The following is a 15,599-nucleotide window of genomic DNA, read 5'->3' on the forward strand; positions in this document are numbered from 1 at the left end:
AGCATTTTTCAACAACAAAAAAAAGAACATGGCTACCAGGGGGTAGTTTCCCCTCATGTTGGCCTTCAGGCGACACACTCACGTGTCACATCAGTTTCTCTATCCAACACTGAAAGATGTACACCAACTAATCAATCAGAGAACGCTGCCAGTAACAACAACATCACTGCTGCTAACTCATCATGTGAGCTTGCTAATGTGCAAAAAGAGCCAACTATAAGCCATAAGGGAACCCTAAAGGCTAGTGTGCCTCACATCGCCAACACAAACTCGACAGATCTTACCCTGATACCGGAGACAACGGAGAAACTTGGTAGTACATCTATAAATCCGCATGTTGCTATCATCGCGGTAGACGACTGTCTGATCAGCACTCCGTTTGTAACTGCTCTAAAAGAGAGCCAGGCGGATACGAACTTGGCACTACAAAACCCTCAAGAGGCATCAACCTCCAAGCCGACCCTTAACCAAGAGCTGTTCTGTTCCCAGCTACAACCGATGGCTCCTCCTGCGAGGGAAAACCCCGTGCCCGCTATATACGACATTTTTAAGAAGCCAACTGTTATACACAAGCCTCTAGCAGCTACCGAACAAACCATAGGCAACACACTTAAAAAAACCAAAAATCAACCCGCAAGGAAAGCGAGTAGAGGAATCGACTCTCGAAAGTTTTTACGCAACATTAAAATTGTCAATGTAACTGCTAACGGAGTCATCACTAAGGACTCCACTATTGGAAAAAAGATGGCCGTATGTGCAAATAAATCAATGTCATCAGATCCTAAAGAGATGTCAAACTGTGACAGTGATGGTTCCGATACCCTACTGAATATATCTGTATATGACGACGAAGAACTTATCGTCAGAGACAAGTCAGTAGCATTTTCACAAGGTGGACCCAATATATCTGTATATGACGACGAAGAACTTATCGTCAGAGACAAGTCAGTAGCATTTTCACAAGGTGGACCCAAATTAGACTCTGCTGCAACTGTATACATTGACTTAGACGTGCCTGATACTACACCCCGGGAAGAGACCAGGAGTCCTCGTATCTCATCTCTGAACTGTAGTCAACATATTCCTATTACTGTGAAAGCCTCTAAGAGAGTGTCCAGAATCTGTAAACTTATCAAACAAACACCGTCGCAGACCACAGAGGAGGTTCTGCAGAGTCCCCGCTTTGTGACCTTAGATGCCAAAAGACGGATGCTTGATGCCAAAAGCAGCACAAAGCGCCCTTTTGTAAGCCAGCAGGTCGGAACTGAATCATCTGCCGTATCCAATGTGTTGCAAGACTCCATATGTGTGACACAGGTGGCAAGGTTCGAGGCCCCCACAGTTCGCAATTCTGGGCCCAAAATGCCTATGATCACAGATGAAAGGAAAAACCAAACAGAGTGGGTGAACCGATCAACTAAACAACCTCAAAAACATATGCCAAAGGTGAGATCACATCAACCAGCGACACGACAAGCACCCCATCGTCTAATACTGGAACGTATAGTATCCTCTGATGACCTGATACTAAATCGATTTAATGTGCTGCGACTGTGTCAGCTGATTCCCAGCTTACGTGCGATAACTTCTGAAGATCTCAAAATTGTGGAATTCCAGAACGAAACGAAAACTGATGCTGTAATTCTACATCTACACTCTAAGATCATAGCAGATGCACTACTGGATGCCGGGCCTACACTGATGTCTCTAGGATTTGACATAACCAACGCTGAAAGGGGTGTTTGGAGCGCTGACTCCCAAGTAAAGTCCTGCAGTAGACCAATGAATAACGGGAACAAAAGATCCAATGAAGACTTGGAGAGCAGCATTGAGAATCAATCCAAGGAAACTCAAGCGACTAGTCCTTTGAGACCACGTGACTCAGCTGACTCAGCAGCCTTGCCACTTGAATGTGACCTGATAAGAATTACAGTTAATGGAATGACAAGCCCATCCACTACACATGACAATGAGAGGAACCCTGCCATCATATCAAACAAATGTGACGATTGGTCCTGGTTGGCCAAAACCTTAAACACTGAACCGAGGAAATAACGCCAGGAACCGGGAAGATCTCACATATGTAACATAGGTTCCTGGAACACTAGAGGATTCACGCATCTTTTTGAAACAACATGGGCTTCTGAACTGGACATTTTGTGTTTACAAGAAACATGGCTCTCTCAAAGCCCGTTGATGGAAGGATTCGAAATAGCAATTAATCCCGCCATAAAACAAACAAAGGGAAGGCCGATGGCTGGCCTACTTTTGGCGGTGATGAAAAGCGCTGGATTCCGGATCCTCAACTCATACAATCCCTCACCTTTTATTCAGGTATCCACCGTCGATGTATATCCAAAAGAAACAACCAAGAAATCACGCTTGCATATTATCAACTTATACTGGAACCACGAACGCAACGAAGAGTGTACCTTTATTGACCTTGTAACAACCGTGATCGACGACTTACTCACTAAGGAGCAACCGCTAGACCTAATTGTATGTGGTGACCTAAACATCATCTGTATTCCGGATAATGCTCACACTGACGAAAACTCAAGAGGCAACTGCAAACGAGAACAAGCTGCGACTCAATGGTGTTTAGAATTAGATCTGAGAGGCTTGCACATGCTTAACGGGCAAACAGCTGGTGATATTCCGGCTTGCCCTACTTGGAGAAGAGATGACCAAAAATCGGTCATTGACTACATATTTGTGACTGAAAACATCCACAAAAGAACAACTAAATTGGAAGTCACCAAAATGCAACACAGTGATCATGATATGCTAAAACTATCAATTCATCACCCTTGGCTGGATGAGCAGAGCTGTTGGCCATTTGCGGTATGCACTGGGACAGGCAGAATACGTCTAAACCTTTTGGATACAGAAGTAATGGCCATTTCTAATGCCTTTCAACACACTGTCAATTCCTTAGAATACCAAAATCTTCTGTCCAACTTTGAGGAACACAAACGTAACCTAAAACATGTCGAATTTTGCCCAAAACATAAATTCGACGTTTCCATCCTGCAACGCAAAAGAGAGATGAGACAAGAGTTACGAAAACTTAAAGGTCCGTATACCGACAACATGAAAGAGAGCAAAAGGGCGATCAAGGCCAAATACCGAAACTGGCTTAAATCACATGCAGCGATTATGCACCAAAACGACTCAGAAGAGATGCTGAAAAGAATGGCTGGCAAAAACTCGGCAGCCTATTGGAAACTGATAAATAACACTATGGCTCCACAGCAAGCCCTCCAAGCCATTGCAGTAACTGAAGCTGAGTGGGCGACCTTCTACACAGACCTCTTTTGTAATGATAAACCCGTACCATCTTGGGTTCCTATAACGACAAACAAATGGGACCTGGAGTTTAAAAGAAGCGACATCTTGGACATAATCAAAAATGTGCACGACTCTAGAGCGCCTGGCCCTGACGGCCTAACAAACTATACACTGAAAAAAACACCAGCCTTATGGGCAGACTTTTGTGTCACTCTGTTTGATCGAGTCATCACGAGCCGATCAACCCCCAAGTCTTGGAAAAGCGCTGTAGTGGTCCCAATCTTTAAAAAGGGAGACCGTCTAAATCCAAAAAACTACAGGCCCATAGCTCTGCTAGACGTGTTGGGGAAGATTTACGCCACCCTGTTGAAACAGAAACTACAAAAATGGGCTAAAGACTATAACCATGTAGACCCCAGACAAGCGGGGTTTGTAAAGGGAGTTGGATGCGGCTTGAACCTATTGGTATTGAATCTCCTAAAGATGGAAGCAATCAGAACCAACACAAAGATCTACCTGGCTTTGATAGACTTGTCCCATGCGTTCGATAGCATAGACAGGGAACGCTTATGGGAGAAACTCATGAGATGGAACTGCCCTTCAAGCTTAGTGGAAGCGATACGTGAACTACACACGGACACTACCATTCAGATTCGCTTAGACACTAAAGGCACGTTATCTGCCCCTATCAGCACACAGAAGGGTGTGAAACAAGGATGCCCCTTAGCAGCCATCATTTTTAACCTCTTTATATCTGACATAAATGAGGCATTCACTGGCGCATCAATATTTCCTCCGAAATTACATGGCTCGCCCATTAACTACCTGGTCTACGCTGACGATCTTATTCTGATCGATTTGACTCCTATTGGCCTGCAGCGTAAACTAAAGTGCCTTGACACCTATACAACAGCGAACGGACTTCGAATCAACAAACAAAAATGCGAAATTCTAATTTTGGAGAAACTACAAGGCCGCATCACTCGACGGAAAAAGAACAGATGGTCTCTTGGTAATGAACAACTTCAGACCGTAAAATATTCCACATACCTGGGCATGAAGATCAGCGCCAGCAGAAATGACGCACCGTGGGCAGAACTGACAAAGAGCAAATGCCGACAGATGGCTTGTCAGGCGACTCTAATCAATAAAAAATTTGGAAAGTTCACCCTAAAACCAGTAATTGAATTTTTTCAACAAAAAGTGGTACCTGCCCTAATCTATAGCGGCGAGAACGCCTTTGGCTGTTCAAGTGACTTGTGGAACTCACTTGAAAACATATTCTGGAGCAGAGTACTACAGCTTCCCAAAGGCACCTCGACGGTCTGTCTTCGATATGAACTGGGCCTCATCTCGATAAATGCAAGAGTCTCTTGGAACTTACTGAGTCTGTTTAGAAAAACTCTGATAGAAGATCCAGCGATCCAATTTAAAATACTACACAGGCCGGACACCGCCAAAGAACACACGATCTTCTTTCAATGGAACCTCCTTTGCGAAACACTTCTAAAGGAGTTTGACATTTCAGCCACAATGCTAACTAAAAATCCAGAGCTGGCAAAAATGAAAATATGGAGGGCTGACTGGATAAAAACTTGCGAAGCAAGAGCCAACTCAACTCTAATGCAAGATGTCCCAGGAGAAGCCAAAGCATATCATCAGAGGCACACTTATCTAACTCTTCTTCCAGATCATCATGCAAGATCTCTATACATGCACTTCAGACTAAATATGCTAAAAACAAAGGAGCGGATGAACATTTGGGCGAAGGGTGCGGGCACCAACCTAAGTTGTAGCTTCTGTAACAATGATAAGGAAACCTTAAAACATCTAACGATGTTCTGCCAATACTTTCAGCATCAAAGGCAAATTCACTTCAGAGAGCTGATCAAAGAGCACCAATGTATGACGGCTGATGACTGGTGGATAGCCTTATTTGAGGGATCGAACAGAGCAGTGCTATTTGCACTAATAAACTTTCTACGTGTAGTAAAAGGACAGCTGGACGATCCAAAACTCAACGTGGTCCAATCAAAGACTTGAAATCTCTATCGGCCACCATGGCAGCATCCTTTAATACGACACGTTGGAAGTACAAATCGAGACGACACTGATGGTGGGAGGGATGGAGGGAGGTAAACAAAACGACACGATTTCACATGTGACGTATCCTTCCTCTTGTTCTGTTTTAGTTATTTCTTTTTAAAGGTTGAACAAACCAATAAAAATAAAAAAAAATAAAAAAAAAAAAGATACTCACCTAAGACTCTACTAACTGCCCACAACCAATACAGCAGAATACAGTGAAGTACCCAAGAATCTGCCCAGTGACCACAACCCAGACATATGAGGCATCCACCTGAGGCCCTGTCCACTTCACTTCACATACTATAACATTACTCTCACCCACTGCACAGACTATGATGCACCCAAGAAATGCAGGGCACTCCAACAAGCCACCTGCCACACACCCTGCCCACTTCTGTACACATGCTATAACATTACTCTCACCCTCTGCACAGACTATGATGCGCCCAAGAAATGCAGGGCACTCCAACAAGCCACCTGCCACACACCCTGCCCACTTCTGTACACATGCTATAACATTACTCTCTCCCTCTGCACAGACTATGATGCGCCCAAGAAATGCAGGGCACTCCAACAAGCCACCTGCCACACACCCTGCCCACTTCTGTACGCATGCTATAACATTACTCTCACCCTCTGCACAGACTATGATGCGCCCAAGAAATGCAGGGCACTCCAACAAGCCACCTGCCACACACCCTGCCCACTTCTGTACGCATGCTATAACATTACTCTCACCCACTGCACTGAATATGATGCGCCCAAGAAATGCAGGGCACTCCAACAAGCCACCTGCCACACACCCTGCCCACTTCTGTACACATGCTATAACATTACTCTCACCCTCTGCACAGACTATGATGCGCCCAAGAAATGCAGGGCACTCCAACAAGCCACCTGCCACACACCCTGCCCACTTCTGTACACATGCTATAACATTACTCTCACCCTCTGCACAGACTATGATGCGCCCAAGAAATGCAGGGCACTCCAGCAAGCCACCTGCCACACACCCTGCCCACTTCTGTACACATGCTATCACACTACTTGCAGACAGTGGACACACTCTTGAGTGCACCCAAAACTCTAGTAGCTGCCACAATTACCACAGCATAATACAGCCATGCACCCAACAATCTGCCCAGTGACCACAAGCACATAAGCCAGCCTCCTGAGGCCCCGTGCACTTCTCGACACATACTATGAGAGTACTTGCCACCAGTGGGCAGACTCTTGTTTTCTCATGGTCTCATTGCTTGCGTTATGTGCAAAGCAAGCACGGGTATTTTCTCACATGGAGATACTGGCATATATATATAGGTCCAGCCAAAATGGAACTGTATGGGCACAGTGAAGGTGAATATATTGGGATATATTGAGGGGAAGTCATGACTTGCGTCTATAGGATTTTTTCATGAATTACCCTACAAAATAGATTCCAAACTGTCTGGCTTTTCACCTAATTTTTCACAGAAAGTACGCTGTATCACACACCATTTTTACACTTATTCCCCCCAAAAATTCTCGGGGGTCGATCCCCTCTTGCTTGATTCGGGCTCACTCGCTACGCTCAGTTGCTCTCGCATATTTCTGCCAAGTTGACCCGCTGCTCCTGGCACAGAGGCAGCCCCTGCATATGAGGGCTGGTAACACAGTGAGTGCACACTGCGGTGCCACAACGTGTAAAGTAAGGGCATGAAGGAAGAGGGTCTCTTAGGCCTGGTGCCCAGGTTGGCAGCGGGCACAGCTGTGCCAGCCCTGCCAGCTGCGGTGTGCTTGTGCTGTTCGTGGGGCTTGGGGCAGACAGCCTGGCTCAGCAGAACTGGAGCCTCCGTAGGAGACGTAAATCAGAGCCTGGGGGTCTCCTCTTACCGCCAGCGCCACTCCCTGCCGGCATGTGTACACATCACACAGAGTCCACGGTAACCATGGCTGCGGCGGCTCTGCCAATGCACCTCACCCATGCCCTGTCGCGGTAATGAGGCCCGCAGACACGAGCTGCGCCAATGCACCGTCCGCAGTCCTGTCCTGCTGCACCGCCGGCTGCTCTTCCAGCATTGTGATCAGCCTGGGCTCCGCCAATGCACCTCAACCATGCCCTGTCGCGGTAATGAGGCCCGCAGACACGAGCTGCGCCAATGCACCGTCCGCAGTCCTGTCCTGCTGCACCGCCGGCTGCTCTTCCAGTATTGTGATCAGCCTGGGCTCCACCAATGCACCTCACCCATGCCCTGTCGCAGTAATGAGACCCACAGCCACGAGCTGCGCCAATGCACCGTCCGCAGTCCTGTCCTGCTGCACCGCCGGCTGCTCTTCCAGTATTGTGATCGGCCTGGGCTCCGCCAATGCACCTCAACCATGCCCTGTCGCGGTAATGAGGCCCGCAGACACGAGCTGCGCCAATGCACCGTCCGCAGTCCTGTCCTGCTGCACCGCCGGCTGCTCTTCCAGTATTGTGATCAGCCTGGGCTCCACCAATGCACCTCACCCATGCCCTGTCGCAGTAATGAGACCCACAGCCACGAGCTGCGCCAATGCACCGTCCGCAGTCCTGTCCTGCTGCACCGCTGGCTGCTCTTCCAGTATTGTGATCGGCCTGGGCTCCACCAATGCACCTCACCCATGCCCTGTCGCAGTAATGAGACCCACAGCCACGAGCTGCGCCAATGCACCGTCCGCAGTCCTGTCCTGTTGCACCGCCGGCTGCTCTTCCAGTACTGTGATCAGCCTGGGCTCCGCCAATGCACCTCAACCATGCCCTGTCGCAGTAATGGGGACCAAACGAGCTCTGACATAGTTCCTTGATCCTGCCCCGCCCACGCCATACTGTAGTAGTGGCGAAAACCAAACGGGCTCCGCCAAAGCAGCTCGTCCGTGACCTGCCGCACCCCGTGGCATCGAGATGAACTATTCGACACCTTAATTAAATGTTTGTGAAGCTAAGAGCCTGTCAGCGAGCAGCTGTGCAGACTGCCTGGAGGGAAGCGTGGGTGGGGGCGGGGGGACAGGGGAGCTATTCTTAGCTCTATGGAGCAGGGTTACCGGCAGATGACCACAACACGACATCGTGAACTCCCGGCAGCCACTTGGAGCCCTCCACGCCACCAGAGCGGAGTTCCCACAGCAGGAGCCGAGCCAGCTGTGAGGCCAATGTGTGAACGGGCAGAAAGAGTCACCTGCTTACACCAGGCGATGCCCGCAAAGAGGCCAAACATTGAAGGGGCAGAGAGAGGGCACCTGGTTATAAAACCCGAAGCCTGCAGCGAGGCCAGCGATTGAAGGGGGCACATGATTATAAAAGCTAATGCCCACAGAAAGGCCAGCGATGGAATGGGCAGAGTGGGAGAATCTGGTTATGATAGGGGATGCCTGCAGAGAGGCCAGGGATGGAATGGGCAGAGTGGGAGAATCTGGTTATGATAGGGGATGCCTGCAGAGAGGCCAGGGGTGGAATGGGCAGAGTGGGAGGATCTGGTTATGATAGGGGATGCCTGCAGAGAGGCCAGGGATGGAATGGGCAGAGTGGGAGAATCTGGTTATGATAGGGGATGCCTGCAGAGAGGCCAGGGGTGGAATGGGCAGAGTGGGAGGATCTGGTTATGATAGGGGATGCCTGCAGAGAGGCCAGGAATGGAATGGGCAGAGGTGGAGAATCTGGTTATGATAGGGGATGCCTGCAGAGAGGCCAGGGGTGGAATGGGCAGAGTGGGAGGATCTGGTTATGATAGGGGATGCCTGCAGAGAGGCCAGGGATGGAATGGGCAGAGTGGGAGAATCTGGTTATGATAGGGGATGCCTGCAGAGAGGCCAGGGGTGGAATGGGCAGAGTGGGAGGATCTGGTTATGATAGGGGATGCCTGCAGAGAGGCCAGGAATGGAATGGGCAGAGGTGGAGAATCTGGTTATGATAGGGGATGCCTGCAGAGAGGCCAGGGGTGGAATGGGCAGAGTGGGAGGATCTGGTTATGATAGGGGATGCCTGCAGAGAGGCCAGGAATGGAATGGGCAGAGGTGGAGAATCTGGTTAGGACAGGGGATGCCTGCAGAAAGGCCAGGGATGGAATGGGCAGAGTGGGAGAATCTGGTTAGGATAGGGGATGCCTGCAGCCCTCTGGCAGAGGGAATACACTTGGCCACGAGGCCCGACCCCAGCTTAAAACCAATGTTTGAATGGGCAGCGACTGCACTATGAGAATACCAAACTTGCCAATTGCCATCACAGGTGATCCTTGCTTCGATGCCAAGAATGTATTAGGCAAAGAGAGCGGACAACAGATCGCAAGAAGTGATCAAGGCCTTGAGGCCGAGCACTGAATGGGCACGGATAGTGTGCCTGGGAGGCCAAGCAGTGAATGGGCAGGGATAGTGTACAGGCTTATAAGAGGAGACCCCTGCAGAGAGGCCAAGCAGTGAATGGACAGAGACAGTGAGCCTGATAGAAGGAGGTGCTCCCTACATGGAGGCCAACCATGAATGGGCAGAGATAGCGCGCCTGATTAGAGGAGGTGTTCCCTTCAGGAGGCCACGCAGTGAATGGGTAGAGACAGTGTGCCTGATTGGAGGGGTGCTCCCTACAGGGAGGCCAAGGAGTGAATGGGCAGAGACTGTGTATTGGCTTATAAGAGGAGACCCCTGCAACGAGGCCAAGGAGTGAACGCGCAGAGACAGTGTACTGGCTTATAAGAGGATACCCCTGCAGAGAGGCCAAGGAGTGAATGGGCAGAGATAGTGCGCCTGATTAGAGGAGGAGACCCCTAAAGAGAGGCCAAGGAGCGAATGGGCAGATAGTGTGGGGAGCTGATCCCTGCTGGGAGGCCAAGCAGTGAATGGGCAGAGACAGTGTGCCTGATTGGAGGGGGTGCTCCCTACAGGGAGGCCAAGGAGTGAATGGGCAGAGACTGTGTATTGGCTTATAAGAGGAGACCCCTGCAACGAGGCCAAGGAGTGAACGCGCAGAGACAGTGTACTGGCTTATAAGAGGATACCCCTGCAGAGAGGCCAAGGAGTGAATGGGCAGAGATAGTGCGCCTGATTAGAGGAGGAGACCCCTAAAGAGAGGCCAAGGAGCGAATGGGCAGATAGTGTGGGGAGGTGATCCCTGCTGGGAGGCCAAGCAGTGAATGGGCAGAGACAGTGTGCCTGATTGGAGGGGGTGCTCCCTACAGGGAGGCCAAGGAGTGAATGGGCAGAGACAGTGTACTGTCCTATAAGAGGACACCCCTGCAGCGAGGCCAAGGAGTGAACGGGCAGAGACAGTGTACTGGCTTATAAGAGGATACCCCTGCAGAGAGGCCAAGGAGTGAATGGGCAGAGATAGTGCACCCGTATTAGAGGAGGAGACCCCTAAAGAGAGGCCAAGGAGCGAATGGGCAGATAGTGTGGGGAGGTGATCCCTGCTGGGAGGCCAAGCAGTGAATGGGCAGAGACATTGTACTGCGTATAAGAGGACACCCATGACGAGAGGCCAAGGAGTGAATGTGCAGAGATAGTATACGTGATTAGAGGAGGTAATCCTTACAGGGAGGCCAAGCAGTGAATGGACAGAGATAGTGTACCTGCTTATAAGAGGAGACCCCTGCAAATAGGCCAATGAGTGAATGGGCAGAGACAGTGTGCCTGATTGGAGGAGGTGCTCCCTACAGGGAGGCCACGCAGTGAATGGGCAGAGATACTGTACAGGCTTAGAAGAGGTGACCCCTGCAGAGAGGCCAAGGAGTGAATGGGCAGAGATAGTGTGCCTGATTAGAGGCTATGCTCCCTACAGGGAGGCCACACAGTGAATGGGCAGAGATAGTGTGCTTGCTTGTAAGAGGAGACCTCTGCAACGAGCACAATGAGTGAATGGGTAGAGATAGTTTGCCTGATTAGAGGAGGTGCTCCCTACAGGGAGGCCAAGCAGTGAATCGGCAGAGATAGTTTGCCTGATTAGAGGAGGTGGTTCCTACAGGGAGGCCAAGCAGTGAATGGGCAGAGATAGTGTACTTTCTTATAAGAGGAGACCCCTGCAAAGGGGCCAATGGGTGAATGGGCAGAGATAGTGTACGTGATTAATGGAGGTGATCCCTGCAGGGATGCCAAGCAATGAATGGGTAGAGATAGTGTGCCTGATCAGAGGAGCAGCTCTCTATAGGAGGCCAAGCAGTGAATGGGCAGAGATAGTGCACTGGCTTATAAGAGGAGACCCCCTGCAGAGAGGCCAAGGAGTGAATGGACGCTGAGTGATAAGAAATGGCCAGTAGAGAGTATCCCAGGTTTGAGGCTAGTCTTTGAATGGGCAGATGAAGGACGCCTCGTCATAAGAGGGCTCCAGCAGAGAAGCCAGGGGAGAGTGACGTCACGTTCATCCTTACAGGCAATCTCTGCAGAGAGGCCAAGTGCTACCTGAGAGAGTGAGCTCCTCAGCACTGAGACCCAGGATGGAGCCATATTGGACAGACCATCCAGGATATTGCAGCACGAAATGGCGAACTGAGTGGCACAAACCTTTATTTTCTGTTGACTGGATGGTGTAAGATTGGTGCATTGCAGGAAAGAGGCAGTGTGCAAGGCTACAGGAGATCCAGGGTGTCATTAATTGTACATTTTGTATTAAATTAATAGGATGAGCCCCAGATGTCTTTGGCTTGACAGAACAGTGTTTGTTTTGGCTACGCCTTTGGTTTAATGTGCATGCCTATTTAATATTAGTAACTCTATTGATCATTATCAGTTGTTATTCTGAAAATATTCCCCTTCTATGTTCCCCAATCCCCCAATCCCCCCAAACACCCCACACCTCCCACATCTCACGCTCAGTCATACACATGCACGCGTGCTTTGCCACATTGCAGAGTCACAATATGCACTCCTCAGTCCCTGCCACACTACACATCATACTCCCAACACACACCTTAGGCTCCCCAATTCCTCCCGTAGGATGCAGTCCTCCAATGTTTCATGCTACTTCTGCATCGTTCATCCTTTCACCCATTCTATTGCACGCCTCCCTCAGCCTTTCTCCCAATCTGCAGCTCACTGCCTCTTTCAGGCCCACTGCTCCCCCTGAGCTCACGCGCACTCTGCTTTCTGTACCTCCGCTCCTTCTTTGATTTCCGGTCCACCGTCCCACTGCATCCTGTCTGCTCTCTTGACCACCGTTGCCCCCTCTGACCCACTGCTCTGCCTCTGCTTTCTTGCCTATTACTCCACATCACTCCCCCCCTCTCCTTTCCCTTATATTGTGACCATTTAGACATTTTTCAAAAAATGGAACATCTAAAAATAGAGCAGAGGATATGCTATTTTTAGATAACCCATTTTTGGAAATTAGAAGATCACCTTATTCTCAAAGGTGACCTGCGCATTTCCACGGGGCTGAGCTGTAGCACAAATGGTGCGTTAGCCAGTCGCCTTGAATACGTTAGTGTGGGAGGCGCTCTCCCGACAATGCTCTGCAAGCTCCCAGCGCATTTTACCATGACGGGCCCTTAAGGTTCTTGCGAGATCCACGTGCGCTCTCTCCTCCCACGCCACTCGCTTCCCTCGTGGCTCTTGTGTGACCCGCGCACCCCCTCTCGCAGCAGATCTCGTGAGTCAGGTATTCTACACACCTCCTTTTCTAGAAAAGACAGTAATCTTCACTCCATGATGAAGTCTTATTAGCGAGAGGGCCGTCTCCTCATCCTGGTGGGTGCAATATACTCACAGTTCAGAAGTGTCCTTGCCCTCTGTGGTCCTCCTCTCCCTTATAGAGGTCTCTAGAGGATGTAAGGGAGAAATTGCCCCCTCCCCTGGCAATTTCCCCCCTTAATTGGTGGCCTGCCTCCCTCCCCCAGCAAAGAACTCTTTCCAGGAGCCCTAAAGGTGCTCCTTTGCAGAGCCATCATGCGTGCGCATTTGCAGGCTCTATTTGCTCAGCTTGTGTCCTTTCTCCTGGCCTGAAATGGACACCATGGGAATGAATGGACCATGACTGTCACGGGGGATGGGGGCGATCACCGTTACAAACATGCCACTTACATGCTGGGCACACTATTGTTTTCTAAATGTGCAGCTTACGCTTGTGTAGAAAAAAACAAAAGACATTTCCAAACTGAAACATGCTTCTTGAACTAGTTTTCTTTTAAATGTGGTTGTTTTTTTTTTGGACTGCCCCACAAATACCCTGGGATTGTTTTGCCCCCTCCTTTGTGTTATATCACAGGTTACATTCCTAAAGCAGTTATATGTTTGTGAAACTGCTTAATCACAAATAAATGTTTCTATTGCCCTAACAGCAGTTATTAGGAAATTAAACTGAGGGTTCATGGGTGCAAACATTTGATTTTCACTATGGGGGCAGACATTCCCCCACCCTCGCCCTGAATAACAGAAAGCTGCCAGCCCAACACATCCCCTGGCAGAACACATTTTAAAGCATTTTATAAGTCATAAGATTTACAGATGTGTGTTAAATATATAACATTTTAGCAGCAGTCACTGAAGCTGCTGAGCTACCCTGGTATCCTTCTACTGCTGGGCATGTTTATGGATCCCTTAAATTAGTCAAAATCACTGCACTCCCAGCAGTGCAGTTTGTGTATATGACTTCAAAGTCAACAATATTTCATCTCTGGCCAAACTGACCCTGTACATACATTCCTTTACGGGCGGCTACTCCATAATGGTCAAGGGAGCACCGACCCATGGGCACCCTCACCCACAATAGAGGAGCCAGCCCGGTGTAAACACAGAGCACTCTGTCAGCTGTTTTTTGCAGCTGAGGGAGCACTCCTCGGCTGGCTTGAACTGTCAAAGAGAAACGTGGTTTCCGTTTGACAGTTCTGTTCCTCAGCCTTGTATGTCCAATGAGCCATGCAAAGCCGGGGACGTTTTGCTTCCCCAACACTGCATGGCCCATTGGGGATGCTAACTGAGGAACTGCATGTTTGTTTGTGTGATAGGGGTGGTTTGGGGCCTGCTTGCACATAACAACGGGGTGGGGCACTTTGTCATCAACGCTCCTGCTGTTGCGCACGTGTGCACATACCTGCAAGTGCTCTTTGCTTCCTGGTTCCTTTTCGTGCTCTGCCGGAGTTGGAGCGCTGGGAGGAAACATCAGTACCGGGGCAGAAGGTACATTAATTTAAATGTGTATGTCTGTGTGTATGCTTGTGTTGTGTGTAATGAGTAAATGCATGATGATTGGTGTGTGTGTGAATGAGCGAATGAAGGTTGTGTGAATGTGTGGATGTGTGTGTTTGTACTGGTCAATGGAGCTGATTTTGACAAGATAAGGGTTGTTGCACAACCCCATAACCCCACCAGCCACAACCAGCACCCTGTTTGATGAGCTGGCGTGGAGGAGGCAGGCATGGCTTTGTTTAGTGGGCATCTATGATAAAGCAAACATGATAAGTGTTATTATGTAGCTTCACTGGCATTTTATTGCAGCCACTCTAGCCATTTATTTCTGGCATTTTGTTGTAGGAATCTTTGATAAAGGAATCATGATAAGTGTTTACCCGGCTAGACTGGCATTTTGACGCAGCCAGTTTGAACAGGTTTTCATACTGTGGCATGGCACTTCTAATGTTAACGCCAAAAGGAGTATGTTCTTACCTGGGGATGCTGCCATATTTTGGTAGAACAAGTGTGGAAATTATTTCTTATAGTGTCATCATCATTGGCATTATGTGCAAAGCCAACATGAGTATGTTCTTATTTTGGAATGCAGGCATATATTTATGCTGCCCGCATGGAAATGTATGGGCGCAGCCAGCGTGGCATATATTGTGGGCAAGGCATCATGCAAATCTTTTGGCTAAATACTCCCCTGCACTGTTGGTGACTTGCATCGATTGGATTTTTTTCATGAGTTACCCTACAAAACCAATTGCAAAAACTGTTTGACATTTTCCCCAATTTTCAAAAAAGCTGTGCTGTGAATTGGACCAGTTCCAGCCATTATTTGTAAAATGTTTGGGGGCGAACCCCAACTCCTCTTGAGTGGTTCAAATTAGGCAGAATCCAGGGCAGTTCCCTTAGAGAGCACTACCCCAGATTAGGACTACAGGTGAGAGCAATAAATCCCCTTTGGTATCAGTCTGTACCACAAAGATTTAGTTGGTAGCTGTGGCTGAGCAGTCAGACCTATCTCAAGAGAGAGGTGAGCAGTTTTCAGGGTTTACACAATAGGTATCACAGTACTATGGCACAAGGAAACACTGACCAAAGTTTTGTATCAAAAAGGGAATATATAT

General features: G+C 49.0%; 1 protein-coding gene across 1 annotated transcript in view; it reads right to left on the minus strand.

The window, feature by feature from the left end:
• Positions 1–15,599, minus strand: part of CLCN1 (chloride voltage-gated channel 1) — a 1,282,884-nt gene that overhangs the window by 1,238,835 nt on the left and 28,450 nt on the right. The window lies entirely within an intron of this gene.

Source organism: Ambystoma mexicanum, chromosome 3p, assembly GCF_040938575.1.
Source record: "Ambystoma mexicanum isolate Mex_15411 chromosome 3p, UKY_AmexF1_1, whole genome shotgun sequence".
In the NCBI taxonomy this organism is placed as follows: domain Eukaryota; kingdom Metazoa; phylum Chordata; class Amphibia; order Caudata; family Ambystomatidae; genus Ambystoma; species Ambystoma mexicanum.